Source organism: Gossypium hirsutum, chromosome A03, assembly GCF_007990345.1.
Source record: "Gossypium hirsutum isolate 1008001.06 chromosome A03, Gossypium_hirsutum_v2.1, whole genome shotgun sequence".
NCBI lineage: Eukaryota > Viridiplantae > Streptophyta > Magnoliopsida > Malvales > Malvaceae > Gossypium > Gossypium hirsutum.
In genome coordinates, this window is record NC_053426.1 from 94621086 (window position 1) to 94630573 (window position 9488).

A 9488-nucleotide genomic window follows, 5' to 3' on the forward strand; every position below is an offset into this window, starting at 1 on the left:
ATTTTTTTCTTTTGATCCCTTAAGATTCAAATACTTTAAACAAAATTAACTTCTCCCAAGTCTTTCATACTAAACTATTGAGTTAACCATGATTTAACCGATAATAATGTTCCTACGTCATTTCCAATTAGTAGAAACGAGAAAGATCACCTTTCCATCCCTAATACATTTATAAACACAAGGTTCATTTACATTTTACTCAAATCCAAAAGTTTTGATTGCTTGATCAAACATTTGATTCTATAAGAGGGATGCTTACTTAAGTTCATATATAGATTTAAGCAGTTTACAAACTTTATGCTCATTTTATTTAGCTATATACCTAGTGGATTGCATCATATAAAAACTTTCTTCAATATAGTCATTTAAGAATATTGTCTTGACATCCATTTGCAAGATCTTGTAATATCCCGAATTAAGGCCTAATCGCAACGGTGGTTTCGAGACCACAAATCTAAAATAGTAATAATTATTTTATGATTATTATAAGGTTTATGATATGTCTCTATGCTTGTGTGAAAATTTCATGAGGAAATTTTATGTGAAAAGTGCTTAATTAGACTTTAAGGACTAAATCGAATAATTTGTAAAACTTGTGTTCTAGAAGCAATTTGCATGAAATTGAATTAGATTATTAATTAGAGGTCTTTAAAGAGTAATTTGACCAGGTTCTAAAAATTTGGACAAAAATGAGCTTGGAAGGGTAAAATTTGAAAGAATGGTAAAAATGGCATTTTGGTCATTTAAGGGTAAAATGAATTAAAAGACAAAAATTAAAATCCAAATGTAACCATCTTCCTCCCATGGCTGTGTGAATCAATAGGGGAGCCATGTCTAGGGTTTCCAAGCTTTCAAGCTCAATAGTAAGTGATCTCAAGCCCCGTTTTTAACGTTCTATTTAAAATCCCGATAACATGCTCTACTCATTTCTACCATTATTTTGAGCTAGGGTTTATGTTTAAAAATTTACCCATGCATTACATGCTATTATTTTGATGTTTAATGGTAGAATATGAAAGACTGGAGTGTATTTAACACCTTTTACTAAGTGATTTATCATGAAAAAGCCTAAAAAGGACTAAATTGAAAAAGGTGTAAAATAGGTAACTAAAAATCTGTTTTAATGAGAAATATGGCTTCCATAAGCTTGAATATGGTTCTTCTAGGCTTGGGTAATCAAGAAATTGAACACATTCCATTTTACGAGCCTAGGGACTAAATTGCAAATATGTGAAAGTTTAGGGCAAAATTGTAAATTTTCCAAAATATGATTTTTGGGTCAATTTGAATAATTTGTGTCCTAAATAGGATAAATTTGAAATATTAGATAAAGGAAATCGATATTCGGGCTTAAATCGGGAAAATACAAGTTTTTGACTAAAATGGTAATTTTGCCGTTTCTGTATTCGAGGTAAGTTCGCGTGATTTAATGAGCATATTATTCATGTTATTATTGTTATATATGAAAGATATCTTGCTATTATTGTATTGAATTTGATGTTAATGGAAATTTGATGGAAATTGACATTTGAAATGAAATGAATAAGTTTGTATGAAAACTAGGTGATATGTTATTTTTATTCTATGAATTAATGCTCAAATAAACATTAAAATGTCTATTCATGCATGAATTATAATGTTGATAGAAATTGTGAAATAATACATGGGAAAGGTTGTACTAATGAAAAGTTGATAAAGTGTCCCGGTTGAATAAAAAGGGATATCTGGTGGATATATCCTTTCTTACATGATATGAGATCCTGCACGTGTTACAGTAAAAGATTTAGCCCGGACAGGTAATCCATAGATCTCAGTATAGAAAAGATCTAGTCCGAATGGGTGTTCCTTGAATAATCGAGTCTCCCGAAGAATATGTGTGCATTACGGATTTAGCCTAGACGGGTAATCCGATTGAAGACTGAATTTAGCCTGGACTGCCAATTCAGATCCGAGCTTATGAGATAAATTATCGTTCAAAGGGATTTATCCTGGACTGGTAATCCCGACATTATTCTATGAATTTATTCTATGGGGGATTTAGCCTGGACTGGTAATCTCGCCATAAGATGTAAGGTTCGCAGGAGTGCGTATTGAGATGATCACTTGTATGAATTGACGGTAAATGGGCTATCCATTGAGATCCCCAAGAAATTCAACGGTTTAACATGAGAAATAGAAATGGAAATACTTGAAATGATAAACTCACCTATGCTTAGATAATACTAGTATGATGCATATGATTGTCATGTTTGGATGAATGGTTGTGCTAAGAGATAGCACAGGTACCTCGAAACCCATGAACATGTGTTTGACATGTGAAATGAAATGGACTTGTGGTAAGAATACAAATAGATGAATGATACATATCTGAATAATATTTTTATGGCAATCTTATGATGAACATCATTTTGTTGCTCTAAAACTATTTGGACAGCAGCAATAGTCCGACTTTGAAAATCCACCAAAAATTGTGGAATTCGAATTAAATACTAAATTAAATATGAAATTAAAGCTTATTAAGTCTAGTTTCACATAGAAGAAACAATATAAGAAAAATAATTTAATATTATGATATATTCAAATTCTTGTGAGACAGAGTTAAAATGAGTTCGAAATCCTTTGTTCTAACTTGGGAAAATCACTATAAATTGTAAAAAAATAATTATGGGTTAGAATTCATCTGAATAAGTCTTTAATGAGTATATTTTCAATAGAAATAGACTAGAACATCATTCGAATCCCGTACTAAGAGATAATTAAGTTTTAGTGAAGAGAGGTTGGAACTGTCAAACAACAAAACAAGGGTAACTTTAAAGAATAAACTGTACTTTTGGATAAACCAAAAATTATGTAAATTTTATAAAAATATATGTGAGTCTAGTTTTTGGGAAAATTAACGGACCTTAATTTGGAGTTCTATAGCTCTAGATATAAATGATTTAGTGACTGTGACTCAAGAAAATAGCTTGACTGGATTTTAATAAATAGAGAGAAATTGAAATAGCATATTAATTCCTTGCTTATTATTCTTATGCGAGCTTACTAAGCATAAAGCTTACTCCCTTATTTCCATTTCTTTTAATGTTGTCAGGTCAGCTCCAGGTTGGAGAACATCGGAGGCAACATCACACTACCAAGCTATCACCTTGGGATATTGATACATAGGTTGAGAAGTTTCAAGTGACTAGCATGTATAGGAATTAGTTTTTATGATATGTGTTCTATGATTTGGCCAAATGTATTGGCTTATTTTGATCTATTTGTACATGGCCATAGGGTATGGCTCATATTGAGTATGGTTTGTAAATCTATCTATCCATGCTATGTTATAATATTTGTGATGAAATGATTGGAGCATAATGGTTGGCCATGCATGATTGGTGTTGTGACATGCATGTGTAATGAATGCTTCATGATCATTCGAAGTGGTCATGACCATGGTTAATGTATAATAGGGCAAGTAAGATAATAATTCCTTGAACGTGAATGTTGCATGGATAAGTTGATAATCATGGTATAAGAGAATAAGTGGTAAAGTATTTGACTTGGTCAAATAAATGAGATTTGGTATGCTTAGAATCGGTATAATGTGAGGATATGTAAAACTTGTATGATGCCTCAAAAATTTCATGTTGTGTCTTAATAAAAAGTGTTTTAATCATTAAAATGTTGCTATGAATTGTGATTATGACGTGTATATAGATGTAAGGGATTGTGGGTAACATGAAGGCTTGGAAAATAGCCTAAGTGTTGGCCACACGGGCTGAGACACGACCGTGTGTCTCATCCGTGTGAGGGACGCGACGTGGTGACACAGGTGTATTGCCTGGCCGTGCGGTTCAAATTGTGTGCTAACGTTATAAACAGAGAGTTACACGGCCTGAAGACACGGGCGTGCCTTTGTGTCCATAAGGGCGTGTGACCGTATTTTATGAGAAAAATTTCTAAGCTTTCCCAAAACTTTCCAAAGTTCTCGGTTTAGTCCGAGACCATTTTAAATGCATGCTATGGTCCTCGTAGACCCATAATAGGGACATTATGAATATATTTGATTGATTTTAATTTGGAATGAAATTTTATGGCTCGGATTGCATGATCGTTTGCATTTAAGTCCGGTAATGCCTCATATCCTATCCCGGCATTGGACACGGGTAGGGAGTGTTACAGATTTCGTAATTGAGAGTCGCTACAATGGATAACAATATGTGCATTGACTTGAACATGACAACCAGAGAGAAGGTTTCTATGTAATGATATCTTCTTTTTAAGTATAACCTTTTGCTACAAGTCTGGCCTTGTACACTTTTATCCCTTTCGATAAGTCTTCAAGATCCCATAATTGAGTTGGATTGCATAGAATCCATCTCAGTTGTCATAGTTATTTCCCTAGAGCTTCGAATCAACACTTTGCAATGCTTCGTCAAATGTGAGTAGGCCGTCATCTTCTTGTTCGATAGAATCAATGTTTAAAACACTTCTACCAAATTAGAAGAACTCAAGCCTGCAAGAGACCCTCCCACTGCAACGAAGCTCATGTGTTGATAATTGTTTGTAGGTCTATCATTAGGAGTTGGTTTTGGAACTGTTACTATATGACTTTGTGTATTTCTCAAAAATTCCTTAAGTACTTCTTTACTTTAAGGTTTAAAATTGTTCATGTAGTTTTTCTCAAGGATTGTGGCATAAGCCAACACTATAATTATTTGCTCTTTCAAGTTATAAAAGAAACAACCCTTTTATTCCTTTAAGATATCCGACAAACACGTACAACATTGTCCATGAATCCAACTTCTCGTATTTTTATTTGATATGTGGGTTGGGCATCTCCAAATCCTTAAATGGTCTAGACTTGCCTTCCTATCATGCCACAATTCATTTGGAGTTTTAGATGCAGCCTTATTGGTACATCATTCATTGTCAGACTTATCCCAAAAAGAAACTAGCAGCTTCGAATAACTTAACATTGATCGAACCATGTCTAACAAAGTTCAATTCTTTCTCTGTATCACCCCATTCTATTGTGGAGTTCTCGATGCATTTAATTGGGATAATATCTCATTCTCTATGAAATAACCTAAGAACTCATCTAATAAATATTCCTCATCTAGATCAAAACCAAGTTCTTTAAGGGTAAACCTAATTGTTTCTCCACTTCCACACGAAACTCTTTTAATTTATCAAATGTTTCACTTTTGCGGTGGACTAGGTACATATACCCATATTTGGAATAATCATTTATAAAATTTAAGTAATAATTGTAACCACCTCTTGCAATGATGTTCATGGGACCACATACGTCAAAGTGTACAAGTTCTAAAGGTTTCATGGCCCGCGTCCCTTTTGCATTAAAATATTGCTTAGTTATTTTACCTTCCAAGCAATTTTCACATTGTGGAAGATCAAGTTTCTTAAGAGAACTTAAGCTGCTGTCTTTCACAAGTCTAGTGATTCTTTATTGGTTAACATGACCAACTCTCAAATGACAAAGGTACGCCTCATTAGAGTAAGAAGTTTTAAATTTTTTATTCGCTAATTCAATTTCAAACAATGTGTACATCTTTGGTTTGATAAAATAAAGATTATTAGACATCTATCCATTATAGATAAGAGTACGACTTCTAAATATTGCAACACTATTATTAAAAGTCATGATAAAGCCATATTTAAATAAACATGCAACAGAAATTAAGTTTCTTCTGAAATTTGATAAATAGAAAACATCTTTCAAAACAATCATTTTAAAATTAACAAAATAAATATGTACATCTCCCAATGCTTCAGTTGCCACACTTGTCCCATCTTCGATCCGCAACAATAGACTCTTATCTTAAAGATCTTTCATTTCCTCAAACCCCTATAGAGAAACACACACATGGTTAGTGATTCCAAAATTCAATGACCTAGTGGTCTATTAAATCTTCCACTAAGAAAGTTTCTATCATAAAGAGTTTCATACATTTGCCCTTAGTGGTTAGGTAATCCATCCACTCATTGCAATTGGCCTTAAATTGCCCTTTTTTTTTGCAAAATAAACACTTAGATTTAGATAAGTCTTTAGGCTTCTTGGTTCTCTTCCTTTCCACTTTAGGTGGCCCAATGGATTTAGCCTTATTTCTCTTAGCATGCTTTCCCTTACCTTTATAGGAAGAAGCAATGGCTAAGTTTGCTTATGTTTTTCAGGCCAGTTGACCGTCGTTCAAGATCAACTCATAGGATTGTAACTTCTTCATGAGTTGTGTAAGTTTCGGATTCTTATTCCTAAGGTTATAAGCAGCCCTAAAGTGTTACACCCCAGGTCTAGAGAGTCTAAGATTAAGGTGTATAGTAGTAAAATAATTTGTTTAGTGAAGTATAATCTGCCCAATTGCTTATTTTGGCATATATGTATGGGTGTATAGTAACGGCCCTATAAGTAAGTGAAGATTTTATTTCAGGATATTTTACTATTCAAAGGAAAAGATTGTGTTAATTGAAAAGGGGTAAGTACGGTATGAGTTATCTCCAAAGGTATAGCACGCCTCGTTTGTCTAAAGTACTGTGCTAGTTAGGTTGTAAAGTAACCTAGTTAGGAACCAAATGGATAGAGTACTATGATATTTGTAAATGCAGGGTACTCATTTATATTTTTTTCAAAAACTGTAGACCAGTAAGAAGGTAAATTCTGAAATGCGTGACACTTGTTAAGTTCCACTGGGTAAGTATTTGACTGCCTCTAGACGTACTATCGTCCAAAGTGTAAATACTGCTACAAAATTTATGGAATTGAAGCAGTATCTGCAAGTATACTGGTCAGGTTGTAAATTTAGTTTGTTTACAATGAAATACATGGTAAGTATTTCGAGGATCATACCCAATGGATTGCAGTTTGGGGAAAACTATTATGAAGTCAATTACTAAAAATAACTACTAGTCTACTTAAGTCACAAATTAGTAGTGTTAATCTAAAAGCAGGATGGCAATAATAATAACCAAATAAATTACACTAAACCTAAATCTACTCCTAAGTTCATGTATCGACTTCTCCTATTCATTGTTTTGACTACGCAAGTTGTTTCAGTCTAAATCCAATTGTTTTACTTAATTAATTATTGATGTAGGGTTCTAAATAGTTGGTTACTAATTAACATAGTAGGGCTTCTCAGCCTTCTCCTAACCTAACTGTAACAGCCCAAACCTGGCCTAGACATTATGGCCGAATCTAGTGATGTCACATGGAATGGAATTCGAAAACAACTTTGTCGAGTTAAAACCGTTCTAGTTAATCAGTCTTTATTTTAATTTGAAATAAAAATGCATGTTCTTCAAAATGTCTAAATCCATATCTTTTTACCGGAAGCTTGAAAACACTTATTTTAGAAAAACCCATTTGTTCATAGGGAAAACCGTGTTTTATCATGCAATGTAGAAATAAAAACGTAAAACAATTTGAGAAACCAAAAATTTTAAGCTAGACAGTCCAATGTCCATAAGTTACATCAAAACCCCAATTAAGTAATAAAATCTAAAAATTTGCAAAAATAGTTTAAAATTTACGTGTGGCCACGTCAAGTCCTCTGCTGTGTTGATCCCTCAGGTTTAGGGATTTTCTGTACAGATTAAACAGAAAAGGTGAGTTTTTACAAACTCAGTGTGTAATCCCCACAGAAAACATGCATACAAAAACATATCAGAATACAGTCATTTATAGTCCGGGACCGAGCCCATTACAGAATCAATTTGGGCCTTAGCCCATTCAGATACAATCTCAAAATTATATTAGGGCCTTGGCCCATATCAGATACAAAATGCAGATACAGTAAATCAGAATCCTACCCACCAGCCTCTACACACCATGTGGATATTAAATCAACCCACCCATACCTAGACACCGTGCTGTACTGAAATGCGACACATAATCAGAAATTTGCAGCTGAGCTGCCAAATAACAGGCTTAAGAGCCTTTTAGATACTTCCTCCAAACAACATCAACCTACCCCGATGTAATGCAACATACCATAAATGACATGCAAATATGCTAATAATAGAAAATACATTCACTTCAATATAGTTATCCGGCTCAGTCAGACACCATACAATCAGATCACATAATTAGGGGTCTAAGTAAACCTTACCGACCCTACAGTAGGTCCACAGTCAACTTGGGCGACCCGTGCAACCATACAGAATATTTCAAAAAAATGGGCTTGCACGCCAGTGTGGCCTACCCATGTGGGCCACACTACTCAAATTGGCCTTGGCCGTATGGATATCATGGCCTGGCCCAAAATTCCATACGCCTATGTGGACTACCCATGTGCGCCAACACTGTTGTGTGGCCGATACAACCCAATTGGTCGAGCATGTGTGTCATACACGGGCTCATTTGGCCATCACACAGCCGTGCCGTGCATGCACGGCCTAACTCATCGATCACACGGCCGTGTCCCCACACACGGCCTACCATACGGGTATCCACACATCCATGTGTCGTCGACAGTTTACTTTTTTGGCTTTCGCAAAATCCTATTTTTTGCATTTTTGGGTACACATCTGGTTTCGTTTCGAAGCTACTACAACCACGAGTCCTCTAGAACCTAACAAACGATAAACCAACACTCAAAAACCCGATCAATTTTGATTATAGAAACCATTCTTATCAAAACCCTAAACATAAAACCTGAGAACTAAGCCAATCGACAATTCAAAATCTTACCAAGACGAATACGATAACCAGCAGTCACCACACACTTGAAAACCCATTTAAAACCTTCAAGAAGCACCTAAACATGAGTAAAAATGAACCTTCTGTTAATTGGTTAATCGAAATAACGATAGAACTATGCAAAAATACCACTTACTGATCAAGCACAATTAAGTGCTGCACTAAAAAGGAGGTTTTTCCCTTGGTAAAGTAAACAAAAAAAAAGAAGATAGGGAGAGAGAAGTGAAAATTTCGGTAGAGAGACAGAAGAGAGAACAGAATTTTTTGCAAAAAAAAAATCCAATAAGAGATTTCGGTAACCCCCTATCTCAACTCCCCTTAATTTATTGAACCTAACTCCCCACTACCCAGAACTCTATCACAACTGAAACTCTCTCGCTCAGAGCCGAACAAAAATATTGCCAACGCAGAGATTCGAACTCTTGATCCACAGCAACCTAACATTCCCCTTAACCACCAGACCAGTAGGCCCATTCTGATATAAACTTACAAACAATTAAATAAAAGGCTACTGTGCAAGGTCAAGGCTTTATTCAGAAAAATACCAAAAATTTCCCAAGGCAAAGCTTAAACTTGGGACCTCTCACATCTTCCTTGAACACTTAACCACTGAAGCAGATACATACCTGTGTGTCACAATTTAACAGAAACAAAAAAATAATTTTTGGGGCGTTACAACTCTACCCCTTAAAAGAAAATTTCAGCCTTGGAATTTACCTGACCAAAACAGATAAGGATACTGCTGACGCATCGCATCCTTAGGTTCTCACGTCGCCTCCTCAGTGCT